Raw genomic sequence first — 12,536 nt, 5'->3', positions numbered from 1 at the left:
GCTTCAAAAACAGTTAATTTGGATTGGAAAAGTTCAAGAATTGTGGTGAAGTGTTTAGGTAGAAGACTTGTAAAATAGTCTGGTAGCAGAACCAAGAAAATCTGACAAGCAATTAAATGTTGATGTTGTACAAGGAAGAAGAAGGTGCAGAGATGGCTCTTGGGGTTGAGGCCTGAATTAATTGAAACTTATGATATCATTAAAATAGTGGTAGTAAAATTAATAACATTTGAGGAACAGTGCAGTTTGCATAGTGCTTTTATATACATTATCTCATTTAAGAAACAAATGAGTCAATGGGGGAAACTTGTTTTTTGAGGGGTGGGTTGTAGTTGACATCTGTTACTTTTGTCTACTCAGCATAGTTTCCCCTTTTTCTCAATTTTTCTATGGAGGACTGAGTATCCCCATTCTCAATTCATGTGAAAGAAGTTAATCTGTAGCTCCCAGGTATTTAGGCTTCAATAATTATTATCATATTTATACATTCCAGTCTTGTGATTGGTCACAGGATGGCCAGTGTCCCAAGTTAGGCCAGTGAAAATTCAGTTGTAGGATTTTCTCATGGGCCTGTTGGAAAAGAAAAGTTCCTCTTTCCTCTGAGTTTACTAAACTGGTGGAGGCAAGTCTGGTGCTTGGGAGGCTACAATGTGGAGACCCTGACTTAGATAGAAGGAATTTAACATAGGAAAAAGGGAAGAGAAGGGATACTCAATTCTTGATAATGGATGGAACTCAGGACTCTTAGTTACACAGGAAAATATATTCCTTGCTCCCCCACCCCTACCCCCAAGTCAGTTTAAGCTGGAGCCTGTGATTTGCAATCAAAAGAACCCTGGTAGGAAGCGGACTTGGCCCAGTGGTTAGGGCGTCCGTCTACCACATGGGAGGTCCACGGTTCAAACCCCAGGCCTCCTTGACCCGTGCGGAGCTGGCCCATGCACAGTGCTGATGCGCGCAAGGAGTGCTGTGCCACGCAGGGGTGTCCCCCGCGTCGCGGAGCCCCACGCACAAGGAGTGTGCCCCGTAAGGAGAGCCGCCCAGCGCAAAAGAAAATGCAGCCTGCCCAGGAATGGTGCTGCCCACACAGAGAGCTGATACAGCAAGATGACGCAACAAAAAGAGACACAGATTCCCATGCCGCTGACAACAGAAGCGGACAAAAAAACACGCAGCAAAATGGACACAGAGAACAGACAACTGGGGCAGGGTAAGGGGAAAGAAATAAATAAAAAATAAATACAATCTAAAAAAAAAAAAGGAACCCTAGTTGCGACGGCTTGCTCGGTCGGTAGAGGTGGGGTCTGGCTGCGGACGAGGGGTCGGTCCAGCTCTGGACGAGGGGTCGGTCCCGCTTGGGACGAGGGGTCGGTCCAGCAGCAGACGAGGGATCGGTCTCACAGGGGTTGCGCGGTTCGGCTGACGGGGTCGCCCGGAGAAGCCGGCGACGAAGGGGTCGCCCGGAGAAGCCGGCGACGAAGGGGTCGCCCGGAGAAGCAGGTGACGAACTGGGGACAAGGGAGGCCAGGCCCTTGTCGGGGGCTCTCAGGACTCGAGGGCGCGCGGCAGAAGAACTACCGCGGAGACAAGGTAAACATGCAAGTCCAACTTTATTGAGGGAGAGGCAACAGTTTTATAGGGGCTGGGGAAGGCTGATTGGTTGAAGCCACGCCCTGTTCTGATTGGTTGCCGGCGAAAGGTCAGTGGGCGGTACCGGACGGGGGAGGGGTGGTGGTTAGGGATTGGCTGTCGCTGTTGCTGGGGGAAGGGGCAGGGTTTAGGGATTGGTGGCTGCTGTTGCTGGGGTGGAGGGCAGACTTGAGTTTCCTGCCCATGCCTGGCTGTTGCTGCTGTCGGGGGGGAGGGGAAAAGGGTAGACTGGATTTCTCCGCCCATGCCTGGCTGTTGCTGCTGTCGGGGGAGGGGAAAAGGGCAGACTGGAATTTTCTGCCCTGCGCCTGTGCAGGGAGAAGGAAGAAGAAGGGTGCTGCCCCACAAGGCATCGGGTGGCGCCATCTGGGAGGAGGGGCGGCCGCGGAAGCATGGCTGCCGAGAAGGGGAGACCCGAGGGCACTCTGCGCCCATGCCGAGCTTCCTTCAGGGGTGGCGGTGGGCCCGACCAACCACCCTTTTATGGGGGCAGCGGAATTAGGCCTACCGCGGCCGCTCCCCTCGCCAGGCCAGCAAACCACACTTCAGCCCGAGGGGTGACCGCACCTAGTAAATAAAGCAATGATGTATTTGACTTTGAGCATCCAGAATTTCAGGTTCTGGAAGGATATCTCAGAGTACTGTAGTTCTGAAGAGAAGCTGTAACGAGGGATACATATTTGAGTCTCGTTTGCATGAGAAGTAACGTTAAATCTCTGGGAGTGACTGAGATCCCAAAGAGAAAGAATGGGAGAGAATACAGAGCAAGAAACAGTCTAGTTATGGGAACTGTGAGAGGTGACTGGAGAAAAGAAAGGCTTGGTTTCTCTGGGTGAAGTAAAGTCAAATAGAATGAATATTGCCACTGCACGGGCAACTGGAGGCCACTGGTGGTCACTGGTGCCTTAAAAGTGATCACAGAAGGGTAAAGGATGAATCACCCCTCAGAGTACCTTTATCTTCCATTGACATTTGGCACACTGTGTATCCTGGTCATCTTTAAAACATTACATCTGGCACCCGTATGTGCTCAATAAATAAATGAATAAAAAGAAAATTGGGGTAAGTAGAGAGAGGCTTTTTTTTTAATGGATTTTTTTCAGGGAAAACATGCTGCCCACAGGTTGCAGCCTGATAATATGCCCACTGTGTAACAACATCCACGATTTAAGGCTGGTGGTTGGACTCACCAGTCTAGGTGGCTGCAGAGCGCCCTGATGGTGAATGGGCTGAAGGCACTTGAGAATGGAGTAATAAACGCAGACATAAAAAGTAAACATCACGCAGACTGGAAGCAGCTTGTGTTTATAAGCCGAGAAGGGAAGAAGACAATCTGTCCTGCCTCATTAGGCCCTTAAATAGTGGTGGGTAAAAGTCTCTAGACTTATTCTCTAGTCTCCACTTTTATCCCTAGATTTGGAAAAGGCAGGAGTTGTTGGCACAGGGTAGAAAATAGGCTGAAACTTGTAAGCTAAAACCAATCGAAGGGCAGTGATGGCCTGGAGTGCTGAGTGGAGGATTTTAAGGCTCCAAGGAAAAGAATGTTCTGATTGATTATAAAAGTCTGCCATGGACAAGGGAAAGGGGAATTCTCTCTTATTTCTTTCAAGCCTCTGCTCAGATGACGACCTCCCCTGAGAGGCCCTCCTGATCATTTCATCTCAAATTTTCTTCCTTTTCTTGATCACACTTAACACGATCCAATGTTACATCATGCATACAAGTTTCATGGGCTGTCTCCTTCCCTAGAAAGAAGCCCCACAAGGAACTCACCCCTGTATCCCCAGCTGATAAAACAGAGCCTCCTTAACAAACACTGGTAGAATGAATGAAGGTTTTTCATGCTCTCTATTCGCCAAAATCTGGCCCCAGCTAAAGTTCATCTTTAGAGATATTGTTGTGTAACAGTTGTGCCCCCTTCAAAATATCTTAACACTCTTTCAGTGAAAGAGAGGAGAGAATCCCTGCCACCCCTGTGTACAAGTATGGACGTTTGTTTAAAATTAAGATTTCAGGAAGGATAAAAAGAATAACTTTCCTTTCCTCGCTTTCTCAGAAGCTGTGTTTGGAACACAGGGCTGGGACCACCCAGAGAGCTGGAGATCTGGGTGGACATATGTGTGTGTTCTCCTCTGGCTCTGCCACCTTAATGGAAGAGCTGTTTAAAAGAAACAGCCACAGTCTCGACAGAGCGCAGTGAATCATAACATCGTAGTGACACTAATTCAAAATTCAAAGAGTTTGGGAGGCGCGACTGTCAAACAGCAGGATGAGCGATGCTAAGCTCGAAAGCCTTAATTTTGAACGAGCGAGCATGCATAGTCCAAGTATTAGGACAGAACTACACGGGGGAAGACCGTGGTGACGTTTATATCATTGCTAGGGGGCAGGGTATACCAAGCTCTGAACTAAGACCCTCTTAGGTCCCCGCAAGTGAATGCACGGTTGTCTCCCAGAGAATTGGTTGTGGGAGGGAGGCCGACACCAATTCCACTCATGGGGCAGGAGTCAGAGTTGGCTGAAAGTCTCTGGGAAATGGCCTTCTAAGAATAGAAACAATTGCAGTGCCACTGTAAAAATAGAAATAAAAGTATTTAAAACAAAGGGAAGGAATGGAAAGCAAATTCACTCCATGCCTGGGACAATCTGGTTATTTTAACTAGGCATGGACTTTAGCTCTGGATTTCTTAGCAGCTGAAGACGAACAAGGACATTTTGAAAAGCTGGCAATCAAAGAGAAGACAACGGCAGGATTAAATGCCAGGTTTTTTAAAAATCGAAATCAAGGAAACTGAATCTGCCTGCAGGAAGAGATGGGGTACCGAACTGAAAGGGACAGTCTGAATATATTAAGACAAAGGGAAACTTTGAGGCTCAATATATCTAGGTCTAGTTCTCCCTCTTTTGGTGGCTCACCACTGGTCATAGAGTGTCACCGTTTGCCCCTCTTCTTTCTTGGCACCTGCTGGCTACTGGTGGGGATGGGGGGGGTTTGGGGTGGGAAGAATGAGCACTCCCCTTTCTGCTCTCCTCTGAACAAGCCCACCCCTATTTTGCTGTCTAGATTTTATTGCTGTTACCCTGGGCCAGGAGGTCTCAGACAACACTGATTTTGAACTGATTTGGGATCAGTTCATGTCTTCCCCTGACATTGAAATGTCAAGGGTTCCAGAGCTCTGTCCTCGCCTCCCCTTCCTGGACTGCCGAGTGGGCTGCACCCTCCCATGTTTTATCCCTGGCTGGAGCTCAGCCTGCTTCCACACCCCCCCCCCACCCCTCGGAATCTTCCCTGGTCTGAGAGACTGTGGGTCCCAGAGGTCTGTATTAGGTAGGACTCAGGAGGGGGGTCATTTGCATCCGAATGATAAAGATAATTTTCAGATGATTACCTTCTGAGTCCCATCGACAAACACTGATACTATTCTCTGTAACAGCCTTTGCACTTTGCTGTAATTGCTTGTTTAGCATCTGCCAACCTGCCTGCTGCTCCCCTCGCCCTCCTCCAAGTACCGGGTGTTAGCAACAGAGGGCAGGCCCGTGCCTGCTTACTTCCTGTGGAATCCCCGGCACTTAGCCCCGTGCCTGGTGCAAAATGAGCCCTCAAAAATGTTCTCATTTATTTCGCAATACTTATTAAGTGGCACCGTTGGAAGACTGTGGGATGCATCAGTGAAGAAGATAGACACATAGCCTCGTCCTTACAGAATTACCTTCTTGTGGGGCAAATAAGGAGCAATCAGTTAACGAGCAGCGAGAGGGGACAGGCCATTTCAATAGTGGTGCTCAAACTGGAATGTGACCGAGAGTGTTTAGGGGGCACCCGATACATTTGCAGATTCCCTGACCTAGGACCAGAGAAGAATCTGAAGCATCTGCCCTCCCCCCACTCCCACCCCCCACCCCCCCGACCCCCCCCACCCCCGCCCCAGGTCTCTCTGTGGGTGGTCCTCAGACCACCCTTGGAGAAACTCTGCCCTAGAAACTTGCCTGGGCCTCCTGGTCCAGAAAGCTTGAAGGAAGGATATTGATGAATGAGGCCAGGCTCCCCATTCAGGTCGAGAAGTGGACATTCTCGGGAGAGCGCTGAGTTGTGAAACAGGTAAAATAAAAACAACAATAAAAATAAAAGCAGGCAGGGCTGTCTTTTAACACAAATGAAAGGACTTGCTTACTTTGCCCCCAAGTCACCACAGGAAACGCTGCACCGGGGCAGTAACCAAAACACTGACTGCACTGCCGGCCCCTGCCGGTGCAAACAAGCAGCAGCATGGGCCCAGGCCCTGGGGGTGAAAGGAGAAAGGTCTGCGTCACCCCGTGGAGAGGAGAGGGTGCGTGTGCCAGGTTCTGAGGGCTCTGTACCCTCACAGATGTCTGCTTTCATGCTGCTCGGGTTCTTTGGAACGTGAGGCATATGGGTGAGTGGCCCAAAGCCATCGTTTTCCCTGGGGCTTCCTCTATGCCGCACAACTTCCCTGCCGTACCTTCAATCCTCCCTACAGTTCTTGGAAAGGACGCATATTGGAAATCAGGAAAAGAACCGCCTTGGCATGAGCCAGCCCCTGCTTCAGCATTTGGGGAATGGGTGCCAGCAGCCCCAGAACCTCCAGCCTCAGTTAGCCCAGAAGTCCCCATGCCCCAGAGTCTCATAGGGATCTGGGGGGCAGATTCCTCCTCGTCCCTAATGCCTGAAAGGCAAGCCCGTGCTGAGCTGTCTTGTCCTGACTGCGACCCCACACACTTCGCGCTCTTTCCTCTGACCCACTCCTCTCCCTTCCCAGCCTTTCTACCAGGCCCTAGAGAAGTTAAATACAAGGTAAAAAAAAAAATTATGTTATCTCCTTCTTTCCTGAGAGTGTCCTCTATGTCTTGTTTTAATGGGAACTTGACTTTCTCACAAGTATGCCACTTCTCCCTGCAGCCTTCTGAGTTGGAGGCTGCCCATTCCCCCAGATTTCACAAAGCACAGGACCTGCTGTGGTCTGCATTCTCCCAGCCCCTCGCTGCTTCTTTAAAACCAGTCTCCACCCCGGATAAGGCCCCATCTTCTTCCAGGTGTTAACCATCTGGTCATGGACTGTCTGGAAATGCTCTCAACCTGAGAAAGTCAACTGTTTGTCTTTGCTCCACCATAACTGATTTTTAAAAAATCACATGATCAGACTGGTGCTTCCACAAACGCATACTCTCCAATGTCATCCCACGATGTTTTTTACTAGCACTGCCTATCTCTCTAGATTTCTCTTGCTCAGTCCCCCATTCTAGTTATTCAAATATTGACTGGACTTATCAACTTGCCCCACTTCACTCTCAGTAGATGAGTTCATACTCTACAGTTGAGGTATGGTCTCTGGAGCCCAGCAAGAGACAGTGGAGCTCAGGGGTCAGAGCTGCCTTCATCTGAACCTCTGAACCTCCACCCCTCTACTTCCTAGCTGTGTAACTCTGGGAATTTTTTTTCTTCCCTGTGCTTTGGTTTCCTTCTGTAAAATGTGGTAATAATATTTATTTTGTAGTATTTTAAGGGTCAAATGAGCTAATGCATGGGAAAATAAAACACTGGAATATGAACCAAGTTTGCAGTAAAATACTCTCAAGTGTTCTGCCCACCACAGCATTGTTGAACAATTAGCAAAAACTGGCAGAGTCATTCTTCCCTAGAGCTCTGGAAAGCAGAGTTGAAGTAACAGGGCCAGCACTTAATCAAGAAAATGCAGCTTAAAAAAGAGAAGAGACACTCATGGCCCCTCCCCAAGCCCCCCCCCCCCCCCCAGTGCAGTATGGAGCCAGCTTGCCCTTTCCATGGTCCCGTTTCAGGGGAGCAGAGTAGCCCCTATGCGCATACTGGGGTACCTGTGTGTCAGTGCTAATCTACTGCACGGTGGCACAAAGGACTGAACCAGGACACTTGTCTCTGCTCACCTTCCCAGAAATTGTCCTGAAGGCAGGAGAAGCTTGCTGATGCTAAAGCAATTACATTGTCCTAGGAAACAGACAAATCAAAGCAGCCTGGGGCAAAAGATTAATATCTTCAAGACATACATTCAGGAGGACGTAAAAGTCTATTTCAAACAGAGTAAAGGGGCATGGAGAGTCCCATATGTGGGGGAATTCCAAGGTCATGAGGGCATGCTCTGGACAGGACACATGCTCAGAAAAGACAGGACTGTGTGCTTTTGCCTCAGGTTGATCTTAGTAGGAGGGCTAAACTTTGAGGGAGAGAAAAAGGCAACAAAGAGCCAATTTACAATGACTATGAAAGGCTTTTTTTTTTTGCTTTGGACTATTTGTTCTAGTTAGCTTCCACACTCAAAGAAATCTCTGACATAAAACTAGCTGGATTCAAACTTAAGGAACAGATAGCTCAGGGACTAAGTTCCCGTGTTAACAGGTGAAGCTAGCTATTATTTATTTATTTAAAAGAAGCCACTGCTTTTTTTTTAAGATTTTTTTTTTAAATTTTTCTCCCCTTCCCACCCGCCCCCCCCCCCCCCCCGCAGTTGTCGGCTCTCTGTGTCCATTCGCTATGTATTCTTCTGTGACTGCTTCTATCCTTATCAGCAGCACCGGGAATCTGTGTTTCTTTTTGTTGCATCATCTTGTTGTGTCAGTTCTCTATGTGTGTGGCGCCATTCTTGGACAAGCTGCAGTTTCTTTTGTGCTGGGTGGCTCTCCTTACAGGGCGCACTGCTAGCACGTGGGGCTCCCCTACACAGGGGACACCTCTGTGTGGCACGGCACTCCTTGCATGCATCAGCACTGCGCATGAGCCAGCTCCACATGGGTCAAGGAGGCCTGGAGTTTGAACTGTGGACCTCTTGTGTGGTAGCAGACACCCTATCCATTGGACCAAGTCCGCTTCCATGTTAAGCTATTTAAATGTTCAGTGTGCAACAAAAGATTACAAGACAAAGAAATTGGAAATGATGGTTCATCCAAAGGAACAAGGTACAATTCATAAAGCGTTAATGAAGTAAAACAGACTTTGGACATTCCTAGACAAAATTTTTTTTTAAATGATATTAATGTGTTCAAAGAGGTAAAGGAAAATATGGAAAAAGAACTAAAGGATATCAGGGAAATGATGAATGAACAAAATGAGAATTTAAATAAAGAGATAGAAATTGTAAAAAGGAAATGAACTGTACAGCAATACTGGAGATGAAGACCACAAAAACTGAAATAAAAAGTCCTTAGAAAGTTTCAATAACAGATTGGAGTAAGTAGAATAGAAAATCGGTGAACTCGAAGACAAGACAAATGGAATGATTCAGACCAAGGAGGAGAAAGTAAAAAGAATGAAGAAGCATAAGCAGAGCCTAAGAACTGTAGAATATGATCAACCACACCAATATACACATCATGGGAGTTGCAGAAGGAGAAGAATGAGATAAAAGGGCAGAAGGAATATTTTTAAAAATAATGGCAGAAAACCTCCCCAATTTAAGGAAAGACACGAATATTCATATTCAAGGATACTAAAGAACTCCAAACAGGATAGACTCAAAGAGAAGCATGCCCAGAAACATTATAGTCAAACTGTAGGTGTCAAGGATAAGGAGAGAGTGCTGAAAACTGCAAAGTAAAGCAATGTGTAATGTACATGGGAGGGCTCCCCAGTGAGAGAAAGTGCCCTTTCTTATCAAGAACCATGGTGGCAAGAAGGCAGTAGAATGAAATATTTAAAGTGTGGACAGAAAACAATTGCCAAACAAGAATTTTATAACTAGCAAGAATGTCTTTCAAAAATAGGAAGAGAGTAAGACATTCCCAGATCATTAAAAACTGAGGAAATTCATCACCTCTAGACCTAGTCTACAGCAATGCTAAAGGAATTCTTCAGATTGGAAAGATAGGACACTAGACAGTAGATCGAAGCAGCATAAAGAAATACAGACTCTGGTAAAGGAAGCCATATGGGCAATTATAAATGCCAGTACTATTTTATTTTTCAGTATGTAACTTCAGTTTTTACTCCATACAGGATCTAAACGGCAAATGCATAACAATTATTAATAAATCTACAGTTATGCACAAAATGTGTAAAGATATGTTTTGTAACAAGTAATACAAAAAGCTGGGTGAACAGAGGATTATACAAACAGTGTTTATGTATATGATTGAAGGTCAGTTCATATCAAATTGAATGTGTTATAGATTTAGGATGTTAAACTTAAGCCCCATGATAACCACAAAGGAAATATCTGAAAAATATACATAGAAGGAAATGAGAAAGGACTCAAAGTGGTTTACTACAAAAAATCAAATAAATATTAAAGTAGGCATTAATAAAAGACTTGAGTGGCAAAAATGGTATAACAGAAGAAAGTCCTGCACTATCAGTAGTTACTTTAAATATAGAAGGATTAAATACTCCAGTCAAAAGGCAGAAACTGGCAGAATGGATAAAAAATTATGACCCAACTATATGCTGTTTATAACAGACTCACACAAGTAAGTTGAAAGTGACACAAGTAAAGTTGAAAGTGAAAGGATGGAAATTTATATACCAGGCAAATAGTAACCAAAAGATAGCTGGAGTAGCAATATTAATATCAGATAAAATAAGACTTCAAGTTAGAAATTGTTATGGAGCATAAAGGAGAACACTATGTACTGAAAAGGGGGTCATTTCTATAATAAGATATTACAATTATAAATATACATGCACCTAACAGCTGTACACCAAAAAATGACACAGATTTGAAGGGAGAAATAGATGCTTCTACATTAGTAGTAGGAGACAACAATATGCAACTTTCAATAATGCACAGAATATCTAGACAGAAGAACAATAAAGAAATAGAAGACTTGAATGACACCATAAGCCATTAGACTAAATAGACATATATAGAACATGTCACCCAACAGCAGCAGAATACATATTCTTCTCTAGTGCACAGGGGTCTTTCAGGATAGATCATATGTTAGGTCACAAAAAAGTCTCAATAAATTCAATAATACTGAAATCATACAATGTATCTTCTCTTCACAATGGAGTGAAGCTAAAAGTCAATAACAGAGGAAGAATTAGAAAACTCACTGTAGCTAAGTTCGATATTATTTATGAATTCCAAAGAAAAAGGACTGTTTGTAAAATGGTCTGTTCCCCTTTGATTGTTTTAGACTTAGCTGAGATATCTTTGATTAAATTATGTTAAGATTAGGGCTTTGATTCAGCCACGGCAGGAGGGGTAACGTAAGTTAAGTCTTACCTCTTTTGTGGGCTGATATAAATGGACACTCATTCAAGAAGACACAGAAGAAGATACAAGGAAGAGAGAGAGAATTCCATAGACGTGGCAGAGTAGAGAACTCTGATTCTGGAGCCTCTGGGAGACATGGCAGAAAGAAATAAGCCCTGTGCTAACCTACAGATTAGAGAGAGGAAGGCTGCACACTTGCAGAGATCGGCAACCATCTTGTTTCAAACCATGGCAACTGACTTTGGTGAGAAACCAACCTCGAAGTGGACTCTTTAGGGCCTTGTAACTGTAAGCTTTTACCATAAACCCCTTTAAAAAAGCCAACAGATTTCTGGTACTTTGCATCAGCACACTTTTGGCTGACTAACACACTCACCAATATGGAAATTAAACAATGCACTCTTTTTTTTAAAAAAAAAAGATTTATTTACTTTATTTATCCCTCCCTCCCCCAGATGGTTCTCTCGTCTGTCTGTTCATTGTTTGCTCACCTTCTCCAGAAGGCACTGGGAACCAAACCCAGGACACCTCTCACATGAGAGGAGAGTGCCCAACAGCCTGAGCGACATCCACTTCCCACAGGCTGTGGTGTCTCCTGGCTTGTGGCATCTGCTCATTGCAGTTGGAGGCCGTATCTGCATGTCTTCTTTTAGGAGGCACTGGGACCCAAACCAGTGATCTCCCGTGTGGTAAGTGGGCACCCAGCTGGTTGAGCCACGTCCACTTCCCAAACAATGCACTCTTAAGCAACCAGTGAGTCAAAGAAGAAATCACAAGGGCTATTAGGACATATCTTGAGGAAAATAAAACAGAAACATAACACATCAAAACTTATGAGACGCAGCAAAGGCAGTGCTGAGAGGGAAATTATAGGTCTAAATGCTTACATTAAAAAATATAAAAGACACCAAATCAGAGACCTAACCTCACACCTGGAGGAACTAGAAAGAGAAGAGCAAACCAAACCAAAAGTGAGCAGAAGGAAGGAAATAACAAAGATTAGAGTGGAGATAAAAGAAAGAGAGGATTTAAAAACAATGGGAAAAATACAGAAGTTGATTCTTTGTAAAGCTCAAGAAAATCAACAAATCTTTAGTTAGAATGATGAAAAGGGAGAGAGAGAGAGAGAAAAGAGAAGGGGGGGGAGGAGTGTTGCAAATAACTAAAATCCTAAATGAAAGGGGGACATTACTACTAATGCCACAAAAACAAAGAGGATTTTACGAGGATATGATAGACAATTGTATGACAGCAAATTAGAATACCAAGATGAATGCTCAAATTTCTAGAAAAACATAAACTACATTAACTTAGGAAGAAATAAAAGATTTCAACAAACCAATAAAAGATTGAATCAACAGTCAAAACCTCCCAACAAAGAATAGCCTAAGACCAGATGATTCACTGGGGATTTTCACCAAACATTCAGTGAACTAACACCAATCCTGATCAAACTTTTCCCAAAAATTAAAGAAAAGGGACTATTTCCTAACTTATTCCATGAAGCCCGCAACACCCTAATACCAAAACCAGGTAAAGCTATCACAAGACAGACCAATATTTCTTACAAATATAGATGCAAAAATCCTTGACCAAATACCAGCACATCGAGTACAACAATTATTTAAAAGAATATACACCAGGATCGAGTGGCATTTATCATGAGTAGTACAACATAAGAAA

The sequence above is a fragment of the Dasypus novemcinctus genome, chromosome 17, assembly GCF_030445035.2.
Source record: "Dasypus novemcinctus isolate mDasNov1 chromosome 17, mDasNov1.1.hap2, whole genome shotgun sequence".
Lineage (NCBI taxonomy): Eukaryota > Metazoa > Chordata > Mammalia > Cingulata > Dasypodidae > Dasypus > Dasypus novemcinctus.
Note: the sequence above shows the minus strand (reverse complement) of the source record.